This window comes from Pan paniscus, chromosome 23 (assembly GCF_029289425.2).
Source record: "Pan paniscus chromosome 23, NHGRI_mPanPan1-v2.0_pri, whole genome shotgun sequence".
Lineage (NCBI taxonomy): Eukaryota > Metazoa > Chordata > Mammalia > Primates > Hominidae > Pan > Pan paniscus.
In genome coordinates, this window is record NC_085927.1 from 33,624,962 (window position 1) to 33,641,846 (window position 16,885).

Sequence of the window (16,885 nt, forward strand, 5' to 3'; positions counted from 1 at the left end):
TGTGGTGTAACAGGCACCCTCCTCGGCCCTGGCCTTTATCACATCCCCTCAGCTCCTGGGTGCCCCCAGCCCCAGCCTCCCAAGGGCTGAGGCTGAGCTTTGCCCAGGACCCCCAGTTCCCCCCACAACAAACTCTGCCTCGGGCCCCACACCCCACCAAGCCCTGGCTGGCCCCCTGACTCCCACCCCGCCTCAGCAGTCTTTGCTCTCAGCTGTGCCACAGATAGGGACAGCAGGGGCGCAGGGCCCCATGAGCATCTAATGCAACTCCCTCATTTCACAGATGAGGACACTGACCCCAGGATCCAGGGCATGGTCATACACTCAATGCCATGCCCCCTGCAAGGGCCCTGTGGCCTCACATGAGCAAGTTAGACTCTGAGGGCCGAGGAGATGGGCAGGGCAGGCTGGGCACCTGCTGTGTCAGGGCAGGAGGGTTGGTGAGAGAGCTGTCCTCCAAAAGCAGGTGAGTGTCTGAGGTTCTGTGGCCCCCTGGGGGCATCCACAAGGTCATGGGTCCTTGGACTCCAGGAACAAAGGGGGTGTCTGTGGGTCAGGGACCTATCCGCTTGCCCTGCCCAAAGTGTTCCTAAGTCCCCTGGGACTAATAACCGGCCTGCCTGCTGGGGAGGGCAGCTGCTACATCCCACCTTCAAGCCACACCTGCCCCCATTGACCCCCATCCCATGGCCAGCTCCATTTCCTCCAAAGCACAGGCTCCACTGCCCACCAGGTGGTGAGTCTCTTCCTCAAAGCCCTGTTTGACTGCCCCAGGACCTGCAGGGTCAGCCTTGGAAATGCATTTCCAAGTAACGCCACAAACTCTGAGGTACAGGACAGACAGGTGTGGGGTCCATCTGCCTGTTCTCCATCACTCTGGTGGTGCCATGTCATCTGCTGAGAAAGACCCCTGGCCTACAGGGTGACCCTCACTCTCCTCAGGGCCACTGTTTGCAACAGACAGACAGCCTGGCAGGCCTTGAACCTCATTTTGTAGGTTCAAGGCCTGTCCCCCATCTGTCCACTATAAGCCTCACACACACCATTCTTCTGGGATACCTTCCCTGAGGCCACCTGGTCAACACCCACAGGCCCCTTTGCTTCAGCCCAGGTCCTGTTAGCTGAGGTTTCCATTTCTGGACATAGCTCCACCCAGTTCTGTGATCCGTTGGGCTGGTGGCACCGGGGCCCCTCGGTACTTGTCCATTCTGGACAGCCCAGCAATGTAGGCTTTTCCCAAGACTTCCCACCCTGCACGTCTCCCACCTCATCCCCTCCAGGAACTTTGCTTTGTTGCAGAGACTCCCTCCCCACCACCCCCCACCGCCAGCCTCCATTCAGACCCCACTCCCTTCTGGGAGCCCGATTCCAGCAAGATCAGGATCAGGCCCCCACTCTGCTCCTTCTCCCGGCCTCAGTTTTTCCCATCTGTGAAATGAAGGGATTCATCAGAAGTCCTTCCCACATACTCAATCACGGAGGCATGACAGGGACATCTCACATCCTCAGAGGCACGATTAATCCAAGGAACGCCATGGGAAGGGAGGAGAGAGCAGGTGGCCTGTGCCTGCACTCAGGTCTTGATAAATTGTGAAATTTCTCCCTCACCCCTTCCTCGGAGGGCACTATTGTTCCTGATGTGCCAGCCTTGATGGCAGTGGATAGGGAGGCAGGGACAGAGACAATGAGGAAGTGTGGTTAGGTATCTACTTAGAAGTCTCCAGATGGAGCCGGGAAGTGCTAGGAGGCCAGTGAGGCCGGTCTGTGCAGCAGGGCAAACGAGTGGTATCCTGCTGGGATGCAACTGAAATGCCTTCACTGGGAACTGCTCCCCCACCAGCCCCACACTGAAGGGCTGGCTCTACCACTCACAGGAGCTGGCAGGGCAGGCAATGAGACAACCCTACTGCCTCTAATGCAGTAGATAAAATTAATGCAGGGCCAACCCTCATATCAGAGTGGTTTTTCAGTTACCTGGACAAGTGCCAAGGGAGGGGCCCCTGGGGCCACCAGCCCAAAGACCACAGAACTGAGTGGAGCTCCCTATGTGCAGGAGACACACACAGAGATCAACTGATCCTTGGAGCTTGGGAGATTTCCAGGATTTCTGGGCCACCGACACTGTTTCTATAAAGCCCTCTTTGGCCATCTCAGTTCCTTTCCAGGCTAAGCAGTGAAAGCCAAGTCTTAGCTCTCCAGGCCTGGGCCTTCCTGAGTAATTTACAGGACTGGTGTGAGGGACAATGTCAACCCACCAGCCAACTGCCCAGATTTCCCTCCTGGCGAGTGAGGCCAAGCCACTTCATTTCTGTGTTTGAAGCCCATGTAAAAGAAACAGTGATTGTCAGTTTCAGAAACCGACTCTGTCCCTTCAGTCCTGGAACCTCAGGCCTCATCTGGTGACTATGGGGTCTCATCTCACAGTTCAGCTCTCAAAACAGCCAGACAGAGCACCAAATTGAAAGGCTACAAATGAGAAGTATCGTCCCCACCGCCCCAGTGACTTGGCTTCTTGCGTACCTAGCTCTCTTCTCAGTTTAATAGGTAATAGATTTATATGGCTCAAATTCAAAGCATGCCCGGGGCTCCAGAGAGAAGGCTCCCTCCTGTTGCCTCCCTCCACAGGGTAATCCTTTCTCAAATTCACTAGATCACTGCATCCAGACAAGGAGACACTGGATCCCTTGTTCATCATGGTTGCGTTCTTACCCCTGCCTAATTCCTTCCCAAACGTAGCTACATCCCTTCCACTGTTATATAACCCTCCAATTTTGGCCGGTCAGGGAGATGGATTCAAGACTTATCTCCCATTCTCCTTGGCTGCAGCACCTGAATAAAGCCCTTCCTCCCGGCAGTGATTGTGCAGCATGCAATGGGACCCAGACGAAACCCCTGGTGTTTCAGTAACACATTCAGACTGTGGAACAGATTAACCCCGGCTCCCTAGAATTTGTTTTCTGAAGAACAAATAAACAAGGCAATAATGTCTTATAAAAAGACATCAGTAACCTTAAGCCTGTAAACCCCATCCATCTGTAGGGCACCCCATCTCACAGCAAAGCATGGGTGACAGCTGTGTGCTGAGAAGAGTCGGAAAAGGAGCCATGTTTCCAAGAATGTCTCCCTCAAAACATGATGGGATGAGTCCTTAGTGAATTGCCAACCAAAACAAAAAACACAGCTGCTAAAAAAAGAAGGTTCCTCCTTTGGAATCCTTGTACTACCATATCAAAATATTGAGAAGGAGCATCTCTTGTATTGACAGTAAGGATGCTGATGACTATTAGTGAATAAAAAGCCAGAATGAAGGACATGAACTTACACACATTTAACATTTCGGCACAGGTCAAGTAACTACAATAACCTATATACAAGACAAACAAGACAAAGTATATTTAGAATACATGCGATGAGTATTGATGCAGAAATGGACATTTCTCAGAATAAGATATGACTTTACAGATACCATACAGAGAATATGATTTCATGCAGATGGAGAAGATGTGGTGGGGGTTGTGGGAGAGCAATAGAAAATACATTTCCTGGCTGGGTGCAGTAGCTCACATCTGTAATCCCAGCACTTTGGGATGCCAAGGCCAGGAGTTCAAGACCAGCCTGAGCAACATGGTGAGACCCTGGTCTATATAAAATATATTTTTAAAAAGTTTCCTGTACCTAGAAACAAATCCAAGATGTACTCTACAGAGAACCTCTACAGAGAAAACTAACACCCTGAAGGTTATTGGAGAACTAAATAAATGAAGAGACTGACCATGTCTTTGTGTTGGGAACAGGCCCCCCAAAATCTGGCCATAAACTGGCCCCAAAACCGGCCATAAACAATATCTCTGCAGCACTGTGACATGTTCATGATGGCCATAACACCCATGCTGGAAGGTTGTCGGTTTACCAGAATGAGGGCAAGGAACACCTGGCCCACCCAGGGCGGAAAACTGCTTAAAGGCATTCTTAAACTACAAACAATAGCATGAGCGATCTGTGCCTTAAGGACATGTTCCTGCTGCAGATAACTAGCCCAACCCATCCCTTTATTTTGGCCCATCCCTTTGTTTCCCACAAGGTATACTTTTAGTTAATCTAATATCTATCAATGCTAATGACTGGCTTGCTGTTAATAAATACGTGGGTAAATCTCTGTTTGGGGCTCTCAGCTCTGAAGGCTGTGAGACCCCTGATTTCCCACTTCACACCTCTATATTTCTGTGTGTGTGTCTTTAATTCCTCTAGCGCCGCTGGGTTAGGGTCTCCCCGATCGAGTTGGTCTCAGCATCTCTGTACTGGAGGCAATATTGTGCTCGTAACAGTTCGGTCTGGTTGATGATTCAGCACAGTCCCAATCAAAATTCTAACAGATTTTTCTATGGGAATTGACAACCTAATTCTAACATTTATATGAGACTCTAAATGACCAAGAAGAGTCAAAACATTTTCTTGAAGAAGGCAAGGTGTGAGGATTTGCTTTTTCAATGTTAAGACACTTGATCAAGCTACACAATTAAGGCAAAGTGGAATCAGAACATGGCAGACAACAGACCAATGGAAAAAAGAGCAATCCAGAAACAGACCTCTCCACACACATGGACACAATATCAGACTGGGGGAGCATTGAAATCCACGTGAAAAGAAGAATTCATTCAACTAGGGGTGCTGGGCAGCTGGCTACCATGTAAGGAGAAACATCAAACTGGGCTCCTATTTAACTCCCACACAAAAGTCAGTTCTACATAGATTACAGCCATAAAGAAAAGGCCACAAAGATCTTAAAAGATGGTGTAGAAGAATATCATCTTTATGATTTAAGTAAGATAAAATGAGTACATACAATAAGGAAAGATTGACACACTATTAGTGAGACACCGTAAGAATGAAAGACATGCTACAATTTCTGCAACTTATCTTAATGCAAGTGAGCCCCAAAAGTGGGGCTCAGCCTGAGAGCGTTCTTGGCTTTGCACAGGAAATAATTTGAGAGTGACCCAACAGAAAAAAAGTGAAAGCAAAGCAAGTTTATTAGAGCAACAGAGTACAGAAAAGTGGGTTTCATAGAGCATCCATACAGGTGGATGGGGTTTACAGGGCTACCCCATAGGCAGAGCAGCACTCCTGGACTACCAGCTATCTACATGTATAGCTACTTCTTATTATATGCTAAATAAGGGGCAGGTTATTCATGAATTTTCTAGCAAAGGGATCCGGAGTTCCTGAAACTGAGGGCTCCTCCCCCTTTTAAATCACATAAGATAACTTTCCGGTATTGCCGTGGCATGTGTAAACTGTCATGGTGCTGGTGGGAATGTCTTTTAGCATGCATTATCACTAGCATATAATGAGCAGTGAGGGACAAAAGTGAGGTCACTTTTGTTGCCATATTGGTTTCAGCTGGTTTCAGCTGATTTCTTCACTGCATCCTGTTCCGACCAGATTCTGTTTTGGTCAGAGGGATCATGACCAAGGTCTTGACCACTGCTTGGAAAACAAGTTCTGCTGATCTCTTACCTCAACATTACATTATTAGGAAACCCTATTAAAAAAAATGAGCAAAGGACTTTAGAAGCCACTTCACAAAACAGAATATCCAATGGAAAAGTTGTTCATCCTCAGTAGAAATCAGGGAAATAAGAACCACCATGACACACCACTACTAACCTCCTCAGCTGTAACATGCCCACAATCCCACTCCTTGGTATATTTATCCTGGAGAAACTTGTATCTCGAAGCAACCCAATGTCCATCAAGAATTGGATAAATTATGCTTGTTCATTCATGGAATATTCAACAGCAGTGAAATGAACAAGCTATAGGTACAAATATCACCACGGTCAAATCTCATAAACATATTGAGCAAAAGCCACAAGATATATATATATAATGCAGTTCCATTTATATAAAGTTTGAAAACAAGGAGCCCCAAACTGTACTGTTCAGAGGACCATGTATAGGTGGGAAAATTGTGATGAAAGCCAAGAAATGATTTCTATCACAGTCAGGACAGCAGTCCCACTGGCCAGGGGCATTTGGGAGGTGACGGGGTGCTGCAGTATTTTTCTCTCTGTTCTTACAAGTGCCTATGTATATTTATTAAACCTTATGCATTTGTGCATTTTTCCATATCTCATACTCCCTGATACAAAAGTTAACATGCACAGTAGAAGGGAGTGAAGAGGAAGTGAAGAGCACCACCACCAGGCCGACCGTTGGGTACCGTGCCATGCAGAAGCACTGCCCAACTGCCCCATCCCACTAAGACCTTGCCAGACACTGGCCCATACGGAGTTGGCCTCCCACTTTGTTGGCCTCTTCCCCAGCCCATCCCCAGCCTCCCTGAGCTTCCCACCACAGTGTTTCTGCTGGGAGTGGGGGCCTTTCTTCCTCACCTCCTTGTTTCCCCATGAGGTGCTTATGTCCCTAAACAAGCACCTCCTTAGCGCCCCCTGTCTTGCTCAGTCTTTCTGGGCCCTGCTTTACTGTGTGCTCCCTGCCTTCTGGCATGTGCTATGACCCTCACAACTGTGGTGGAGGCCCCAGGATTGGAATGGGAAGAAAGGCGTGTTCTATTTAAGCCCCCTTAAATCCAGCAGAGGCTTTGAGCTTTGAGTCCTCAAGTAACCACATAAAGTCTGAGGCTTTGGGGATGCCTGGTGTGTGCACGGGGGCTTCACGGGGACCACACTGGCTTCTGGCCTTGGCAGTTCCCCACAGAGCTTTGGAGCCACGAGCTGAGCTGAACCTTACAGTCTTAGGGTTGGCTTTTAACTAGTGGCCCAGGCCGGAGGTTCCATCTTGCTGGTGTAAAGTAAGGTCCATGTGGGGATATGACCTTAGGCAACTCAGGGCAGTGCTTTGGGGATGGTCACAGCTCAGAGCCGTGTTCTCTGACTCCTGCACGGGCCTCCTATTAATCCAAAGAGAGACAGTGCAGAGGAGGCTACAGAAGGGTCCCAACCTCTGAGGCATGAATGGAGGAGGGCAGGCCCAGGCTTGCTGCCTTCACTGTGTTCTCAGCCAGGTCTGAGATCACCACTTCCAACTGCGAAGGCAGCAAGGGGCCGGTGCACCCTGGTATGAGTCTTGTACCACCCACAGTGGAGTTGTGCCAGATGAGCTGTCCCCAAAGCCTCCTGCCAGAACAGGGACTAGGGAGGGTCCCTCCTGAGCCCACGAAACACATCCCTAGGTCTGCTGAGTTAGTCCCCTTGTGCGGCTCAGCTTGGCTCTCGATTTGTGCCTTACATACATTTTGTTTTGTTTTTTCTTTTTAGAGACAGGGTCTCTCCCTGTTGCCCATGCTGCAATGCAGCGGTGCAATCAAGCTCATAGTAACCTTGAACTCCTGGGGTTAAGCCGTCTTCCCGCCACAGCTTCTTGAGTGGCTGAGACTACAGTTTTGTGCCACCATGCCCAGCTAATTATATTTTTATTTTTGTAGAGACAGGATTTCACTAGGTTCCCCAGGCTGGCCTTAAGTGATCTTCCCGCCTTGGCATCCCAGAATATTACAGGGATCACAGGTATGAGCCACCGTGCCTGGCTATTACATACATTTTGACCCAGGAATTGGGAGACTAAAGTCGTGGCTTTGCCCACAGAAAGGTAAGAGTTTGTTAATGGACAACAGCATTAAAAGGAATCAGGGCTCTTCAGAGAATATGCTATTTTCTTGGGTTGAGATAGAGAAACAATGAAATCAATACACATCCAAAGCTAGCAAGGGCCATACAAATGGCTTGTGCTGAGAACCGTCTGTCCCAGGGAATTGGGTTTACTTGGGAGATCCAGAAGGAACTGGAATGGTTTGAAAAACACACCACAGTCTTACCCTTAGAATGGGAGCAGTGGTGTCAGGAGGCAGGCTGGGCAGAGATGAGGGATCATGGGACCCTGGAGTGGGCCAGACCAACTTAGGGGACAGGAAAGCTCCCTGATGTGAGGGGAGGGCAGACGTTGGGAACAGACAAGGTCACCACCAGGGAACCAGGTGACCCAGAACACTCTTGAGGGGGGGCCATTCAATGCTGCAGACAGCAACTCCGTAAGAACCAGAAGCCATTCCATGAGCCAGGGCAGCCCTCAGAGGCTGTAGGGAATTTGGGCAAATTAAAGGACAGAGGATCAGCATCAAACATTGAAAATATTTTAGGTATGCCTGGGGACAGCATAGTTACTGTGGGTGGGTGTCTGGGGTTGCTCAGGACCTAAGGGAATGCATTTTTTAAATGTAGGGATTAGGTGTCAAGGAGGGCTCAGTGGAGTCCTCCCTGAGGAGAGCACAGCCAGTCAGGAGAGAGGGGCTGACGGCAGGGAGGCTGATGGCCATGGCCGCCATCTCTTGGGCACAGCCGTGGGACTGTTTCAACAGCAATTCTTGTGGCAAACCTGGGATTGCCTGGTTTTGCTTTCTGTTGCCAGGGGAGACCCCCAAGTGACAAAATCTAGAGGAACATGTCAGAAAAAGTAAATATATGGGCCGGAAAGCAAAGAGAAAGTAAAAGGAGGGAAGGCACTGGGGTTGAACACAAATGACCAGCCCTGTGTGTGACGACTGCCAGCAGCCAGCACAACTGCCAGGGCCCCAGCTGAGCCATGCTGGGGATGCAAGCCAGCAGTTACATGAGGAAGCACAGCTGTGGACATCTGTCCCCAACTGCTGACAACTGTGCTGCAGAAACAGTGCTGCTCAGGGCTGGGAACATCCCCAGTGGAGGACAGCTAGTGTCCTGAGAGCCAGTGGGACACAGCCGCTGCTCTCTGGTGCTCAGCTCAGCAACCTGCTGGGCTGTGCTGCACTGACTGGGGCAGGATCTCTTAGGACTGAAGACATCCATGCAGTGGGCACACAGAGGGAAATGGAAATGATGAGATTTCACACATATGAAAAGGAGAAGATATTATAAATAAGACCCAGGCAGGTGATGACTGCTTGTACAGATATGCTCAGGGAGGAGGACAGCAGAAGTTGCTTCCTGCTCCACCCCAGTGGGGTCGCCAGGGCTAATGCTAACCCTCCATCTGGTTAGATATGCTGTGGGGTCTAGGGTTTGTCTTCCCTGTCTACTCTCTTTGCATCAGCTGCCAGGGCATTCCTGCTGGAGTAGTGAGGTAGCAGGAAGAGAGGGCTACATGGGGCTGGGTCCGGGATCCTGGAGACATCTCATGGCCTGCACGCTGCTCTAAGGACTTCCCCGTGGTTGGCGAGCAGGAGGCTGAGGCTATCACCATCTGCTCATTCCTAGTAACTCAGGGTCTTTTAAAACTGGAGCACATGGCAGGCTAGTGAAAATGATGAGATGTGGAGAGAAGGATCTCACTTTCCAGGACACCCAGACCTCCCAGGCCTACTGGGCCACTTTGCTCACTGGGTGAGCCCAGAGCCTTGGGGAGGAGATTAACACCACTGGGCTCTGACGGATCCCTGGGCTCTCTTTGAATGCTTTGGGCTTGAATCCTTTGACCTTAAGACTTTTTTTTCCCTTTGGACTTTAACCTAAAAGGACAAGGGAACTTAATTTTTTGACTTGAATTTGACCCTAGGAAATTTATGAAAGACATTTCTAGGTTGACTTTTTATCTGGGTATCTGGCATCTTATATATCTGCAGAACCTCTGACTCAAATTTGAACTTTGAGGTTGGACCTAATTTAGGATGGGAAAGTAGGAAGAGTAGTAAAAGAATGTGTCGTCTGGGGTCCAGGCTACCCTTGGAATTAAATAGCATTGAATGATGACCCATTCCAAGTCCTAGGTGGGGGGAATCTATGCTGCCCTGAGGTCTCCAAGGGAGAGTGGATAACACAGGGGCAACTGGGCTTAGCAAGTAGCAGCAATATCGCTGACCCCTGAGTTCAGGAGCAGGGGGCAGTTTCAACTCGGCTCCTTGGGTCTTCCCTTGGGATTTGGCCACTTTGCCATGTGGGTGTCCAGCAGTGCCCTCTAATCTGGGGTGAAGCAGAGCAGCCTGCCCAACTTGTGAAGGTCTCTCTCCACCACCCCAGACCCCTAGGAACTCCCAACTGACTGCTGATATCAGACCTCCTGCCTCTGTCTGGGCCCTAAGGAAGTGGTGTCCTATGTGGTCCCCACCCCACTCTGGGACTCCTCCCTCCTTTTTATCCCCAATGCTACAGTCAGCCTCGGTATCACTCCCGATTTCCGCAGGCCTGTCCCAGAACCCCTTACACCTGTTTTCTCTTCTGGAAGTGAACCCTGAACTATCATTTTAGGTAATTTTTTTTTAAGGACCCACTCTGTCCATATTGCAAGAGGCAGAATATGTTCTGATAGCGGAGGCCATGGGGAGCGGGAGAGGGAAGAGGAGAGCTTACAACAGATATCACCCACTGTCCATGCTGTGAGCCTGCGGTCCCCTGCTGCTGGGGCCTCTGCAGGGAGTTGGTGAGCCTGATCCCTGGGCCTAGAGACTGAAGTGAGGCTTTGCAGTCCCTCACTGAGTCAGACCCCTTGCTGATCCCTGCCTGGTGGGCTCCCAAGGCCCCCCTGTTGCAGCCCCTGCTGAGCATCCTCCTGCATGCACTTTCCAACCTTGGGGGACCCTTCTCCTGGTCCCCCCAGCCTTAGCTGGTTCTCTTCCCTGAAGGCCCCCGGAGGCGTAGGCTGGGCTACCCCAGCAGCGGGGGCCTGGCTGTGTGGGGAAAAGAAAAAGAGATCAGATTGTTACTGTGTCTGTGTAGAAAGAAGTAGACATAGGAGGCTCCATTTTGTTCTGTACTAAGAAAAATTCTTCTGCCTTGAGATGCTGTTAATCTATGATCTTACCCCCAGCCCCGTGCTCTCTGAAACATGTGCTGTGTCCACTCAGGGTTAAATGGATTAAGGGCTGTGCAGGATGTGCTTTGTTAAACAGATGCTTGAAGGCAGCATGCTCGTTAAGAGTCATCACCACTCCCTAATCTCAAGTACCCAGGGACACAAACACTGCGAAAGGCCGCAGGGACCTCTTCCTAGGAAAGCCAGGTATTGTCCAAGGTTTCTCCCCATGTGATAGTCTGAAATATGGCCTCATGGGAAGGGAAAGACCTGACCGTCCCCCAGCCCGACACCCATAAAGGGTCCGTGCTGAGGAGGATTAGTAAAAGAGGAAGGCATGCCTCTTGCAGTTGAGACAAGAGGAAGGCATCTGTCTCCTGCCCGTCCCTGGGCAATGGAATGTCTTGGTATAAAACCCGATTGTATGTTCCATCTACTGAGATAGGGGAAAACCGCCTTAGGGCTGGAGGTGGGACATGCAGGCAGCAATACTGCTCTGTAAGGCATTGAGATGTTTATGTGTATGCACATCAAAGCACAGCACTTAATTCTTTACCTTGTCTATGATGCAGAGACCTTTGTTCACGTGTTTATCTGCTGACCTTCTCTCCACTATTATCCTATGACCCTGCCACATCCCCCTCTCTGAGAAACACCCAAAAATGATCAATAAATACTAAGGGAACTCAGAGGCTGGCGGGATCCTCCGTATGCTGAACGCTGGTCCCCTGGGTCCCCTTATTTCTTTCTCTATACTTTGTCTCTGTGTCTTTTTCTTTTCCAAGTCTCTCGTTCCACCTAACGAGAAACACCCACAGGTGTGGAGGGGCAACCCACCCCTTCAGGCTGCATCAGCAACTCAGTTATCCAGGCGCAGGTTCTAGGGTACCCACGTGTTGAGCTCAGTCCCTCTGACTCCCAAGCCAGGACTCTGTCTGAAGGCACCTGCTTCGGTCAGGGCGCGGGAGATTGGCCTGGGCAGGGCTCTTCCTCCCAAGGCAGGGTCAGTGTTGAGTAAAGGCCAGGACCATTTCCCCAGACAGGCAAGGCAGGGCCCAGGCCTGGGTCCAGGGCCTCTGAGTCCACGTCCCCACTTTGGCCACATGGGTCATGAGGGGTTTCTGTGTGAGTGGCCTTTTACACTTTCCCAAGCAATTTCCCCAGACATTATCTCATGTTATCCTCATGAGGACCACCCTGTGAGGTAGGAATTAGCAACCCTGTTTTAAAGGGGAAACTGAGGTATGGTATGAGGCTTTCCTGGCAGGGCCAGCCTCTGGCACAGCAACAGGGGGACAGTGAGGATGGCCAGATCTGGGTGCCCCTCCCCACTGCCTTCCCTTCCAAGCTACAGTCTTTTATTCAAATTCTTCTCTTTTTCTCTCTCATTTCCGCTCCCCCGCTGCCATGTTTTTTATGCTTGTGGATGTCTCATGCAAGAGTGTTCAATAGCTCCTCCCAGCAGTCTTAGAAGGGAGTGTAAAGATGACCAGACACGGAACCCCGAGAGTTCACTGGGGGTTCCCAAAGGCATGTATAGGATCCAACGTGTTTTTTCTGCCTCCCACTCTGCCCCCTTTCAAGAAGTGCACCTGTGGTTCAAAGTTCAGCTTTTACTGCCGGTGCATGTGTAGGAGAGGACAGGGCAGGCTAGAGCCCTGCTAAGGGCCAGAGAATCTCATCCCACCCAGAGGAGGGTTCTTTTAGGCGGTGGGTACAAATCTCAGAACATCCCCACTGTATTGTTGAGAGGGTGAGGTGGGACGTGTTGGGGGAAGAGCGAGCTGCAACCGGTGCAGCTGCAATTATTCAGAGCAGAGGTGGCTTCAGAGACAACATTGAGCTTAACCCTCAGGGGCCCTCTTTGCCTTGGGAGGAGCCCTATCAATGCTTTTGTCATGTGCTTTTGGAAAATATGTAGAAGACATTTTTACAAGTTGGTTGAGGCCCAGTGTCTCTTTTCAGTTCATATTCTCCCTCTGTCACGCGTCTGTCCTGTTGGAATGGCTGTGGCTATTTTGGATATGGCTAAGGGAGAAGGTAAAATTGGGGATCATTTTGTATGAGTTTAGTGGGATAGATTTCTGGGCTTTGAAGTCACTTCTGTATCTACTAAAAATTGCTATAGTTATCTTTGTGCATAAATTACTTCTGGCTGATGTAGGCGAATCCCCGTATCGGGACTCAGCTGGGGAGGGTTTTTGGCTTTGCTCAGGAAAGAATTCAAGAGTGAGCTAACAGACAAAACTGAAAGCAAAGTAAGTTTATTAAAGCAACATTGTACAGAAAAATGGCTGCTCCACAGACAGAGCAGGGCTACCCCACAGGTAGAGTAGCATTCCAGGATTGCTGGCTAGCTATATTTATACCCACTGCTAATTATATGCTAAATAAGAGGCAGGTTATTCATAAACTAGGAACAGGAAGTTCCTGGAACCATATAAGGTAATTCCTGGGTTATTGCCGTGGGATCATTTGTAAACTGTCATGGCCCTGGTGGGAGTATCTTATGCAAATGCATTTTAATTCCTATTCCGAGCTGGTTTTGGCCATTCTTTGTTATTGTTATGTTCTGTTTTGATCAGCAGGGTTTTGACAGGTGCTTGGAAAAATCCTGCTGATCTCCTCCCTCACGGGGACATGCCTACTGCCAAAGGAGAGACGGAATTATCTTTCTATTCTCCCCATAGAAAATATTACAAAATCACCGTCACACGAAAATGTGATCAAAGAGTCTGCAGCCAAGAAATATGGGGGGGCAGAGTATTTTAAAGGCGAAGGTGTGTCTGTCACTTAGTAAAAATGTCAGGATTCTTTTTTTTCTGGAGTTTGTGGTGTTTGTCGGCTTTTCAAAATTTGTCATTCCTTTTCTTAATCTAAATAATCATTTTATAGAGAAAAAAAATTACTCATCAGTGTTGATGATGCCCTGGTTTTCTGTTCAGCTTTGTTTTCCAATCAACTCTTCACCCGAGACTCAATCCTCCACCCTCCAACTCTTCATCCAAGACTCAATTCACCCAACACTCAATCCTCCACCCTCCAACTCTTCACCCAGACTCAATCCTCCACCCTCCAACTCTTCATCCAAGACTCAATTCACCCAACACTCAATCCTCCACCCTCCAACTCTTCACCCAAGACTCAATCCTCCACCCTCCTCCAACTCTTCACCCAAGACTCAATCCTCCACCCTCCTCCAACTCTTCACCCAAGAGTCAATCCTCCCCTCCCAGTGTTTACTGATCAGCCTCCTATCAGCTATTAATGGGACCTCAAACATTCTCCATGGCTCTGTTCTCACGCCATGCAATCTGCTAATCTCTAGCAACTGCAGACCCCACTTAATGCATTTAAAGTATGTATAATGTGACCCAATAGCTTCTTTATCCCAAGCTTATTGATTCCTATAAGAATCATCATCCTCAAGTCACACATGAGGAAACTGAGGCCAAGGCCAATGCTAAGGCTGATGGAAGTGACAGATGTTGAAGATGACACAGCATGACACGAGGGATGAGGTCAAGGCTATTGATGAGGTCAAGACAGCTGTTGTGCTTTGTCCCAAGGCCATTCCATTTGGTGACAAAATAACTGTAACAGATTCCTGGCCAGGGCTTCTCCCTCAGAGCAGCTGCCTCCTACTGGAGTCAGAAATGCCTTGGTTTATATAGTTTCATTCATAGGCTGTCTTAACTCTATTTAAGCAGGAAAGGGCTGAAATGTCTTGCCCAAGATCACTCAGCTAGTAAGTGACAGATGCAGGTTTCAAATCCAGGTCGCTGGACTCAGGGCAGGGCCAGGGGGAATGAGGGCAAACAGACTGGCAGCTGATCAAACTGACACAGCCTTCCTGGTAAAGGGGACAGTGAGGAGAAATTGACAATAGCAGGAGGCTCTGACCACAACAGGCTGCCTCCAGTCTCTTCTCTCACCAGTGGCCCCCAAAGCCACGTGAGTTGGGCTTTCTGACCACACTTTATTGCATTTGCAGACCCTACATGCTTTAAACACACTTTTAGTATCTCACTGGGTCTCTAACAACCCCAGGAGTGGGCAGGGCAATAATTATTTCACAGTTGACAAAGCAGCTTCACGAAAACATTGGGAGCTCAATAACTTCCCTATTGCAATGCACCCCCAGGAGCTGTTCAGTTAATGTCATAGCAGGTTCTGTACGGAGAAAACCAACAAGGTCTTCCCTGAGGGAATGGGCTTAAACCCCAAGATATCCTACACCATTTTGTACACAGCAGGTTCTGTAGGGAGAAAACCAACAAGGTCTTCCCTGAGGGAATGGGCTTAAACCACAAGATATCCTATACCATTTTGTAAGTCTCCCTGTGATCATTTCCCATCCAAGTACTAACCAGGCCAGACCCTGCTTAGCTTCTGAGATCAGACAAGATTGGGCGTGTTCAGGGTGGTATGTGAAAGATTCTCCCCGGGGCCTGAAAGTTTGGGGGGATGAATAACTCCTCCCTTCTCAGGCCCAGTCCCAAGGCACAAGACCACTTGTGCTAGCAGCGTGTGTCAGCAAGATAGCAGAAGCAGGAAGAGAGCAGGCCAGGAGACACGTACCCCTGAAGATCAAGAGAGAGGCCATCTGGGTACCATGTAGCAGTTACATCAGACTGGGACACTTCCTGTTTACAGGAGACTATAAAACCCCTGCCCCGTCCTCACCTGGGGCTGACGCCATTTTAGGCCTCAGCCCATCTGCACCCAGGCGCTCATTAAAACAGCGTGTTGCTCCACACTGCCTTGTGTTCTTTGTTGGCAAGCTCTCGGGGTTCGAACCAACACAAGAGCCTTACAGTATGGCCGCAGATGTTTCCCAACATTTCACAGAACTTGGTCAGAATAAAACATTCCATGGGGGTTCAGGTCATAAAAAAATACTGCCTAACCACCTAACCACAGGAACATCTCTATCACATCCTGCTGGATGAAGGGCCCAAGGAACATCTTCAACAACCTGCAGGGGAGCAAGCTATACTGCCCCTTCTCCCCCGGTCCAGACCCATAACTGACAGAGCAGGAGCACTGCCATCTTGAACAAATACCACCATTCTAAGTTCCCCCTTAATTAAAAGCCACCTAAATCCAGCCCCAAAACATCAGCCTAATGGCTAATGTCAGCATAACCAGAAATATTCCAACCCTAAGATAAACCCTTCTCTGACCAGAAACATGCCAACCCCGAGACAGCCTCCCTTCCGACCAGAGACATTCCAACCCCGCAATAAACTTTCCCTCACACAGAAACATTCAGAACCTACGATAAGACCCCTTCCAAAACCCTTAAATATCCTTAGTCTGTAACAGAAGTTAGTCTGAGCTAACTCGGCCAGAAGCCCCTCTCAAGTTTGTTTTCTAAAATAAACCTGTCCTTGTTGACTGCCCAGCCACCCTTCGTGTTGCTTTCCTCTTCCTTATAGTAAATGTCCCAGTCTGTAAGTGGGACTCGTGCTCTGAGACTAAGCTGGTCCCCCCTCCACAGGTTTGTGCTGGCAATAAACCTGTGTTGCTGTTAAGCTGCCAACTCTTTAACTCTCACCTTCCCTTCAAAACCTAACAAAGATGAATGAGGCATGAACATGAAGACAGAGGGTCAAACCCAAAGAGCAGATTCCATGAGAAGTCTCCCTATTGACAAGGGTTACTAAGGATGGGGTCTTCTCTGGACCCCCTAGTCTTAGACTTAGTCCACCACATCCAGAAGCCCTTGAAATAAGATTGCAGTGCTTCCGGCATAGCCAAAGACATAGACTTCTCTAAAAATCAGTGCCTAGCTCTCCCCAGGCTGGGCCCTCATTTTTAGTCCAAGCTGTATTATTTTGTAAATCTTCCTGCCATTTCATAGACCCTGGTCACAGTGAAACATTCTGCAGGGGTTTGGGCTGTAAGTAACATCCTCCCCAACTGTCTGACTTCTTTATCACATCTTGTTGGGACAAAGGTTTAAGAAATATTTTTATTAACATCCTCTTGGGCAGTACGTCCTACCATTCCAGACCCCTCATCCAGGCCTATAATGATTCCAGCCTGTAAGTGCTAGTGGGGCTTTGGCATTAAGTTGGTCCCCACCTCTGTAGGTTGT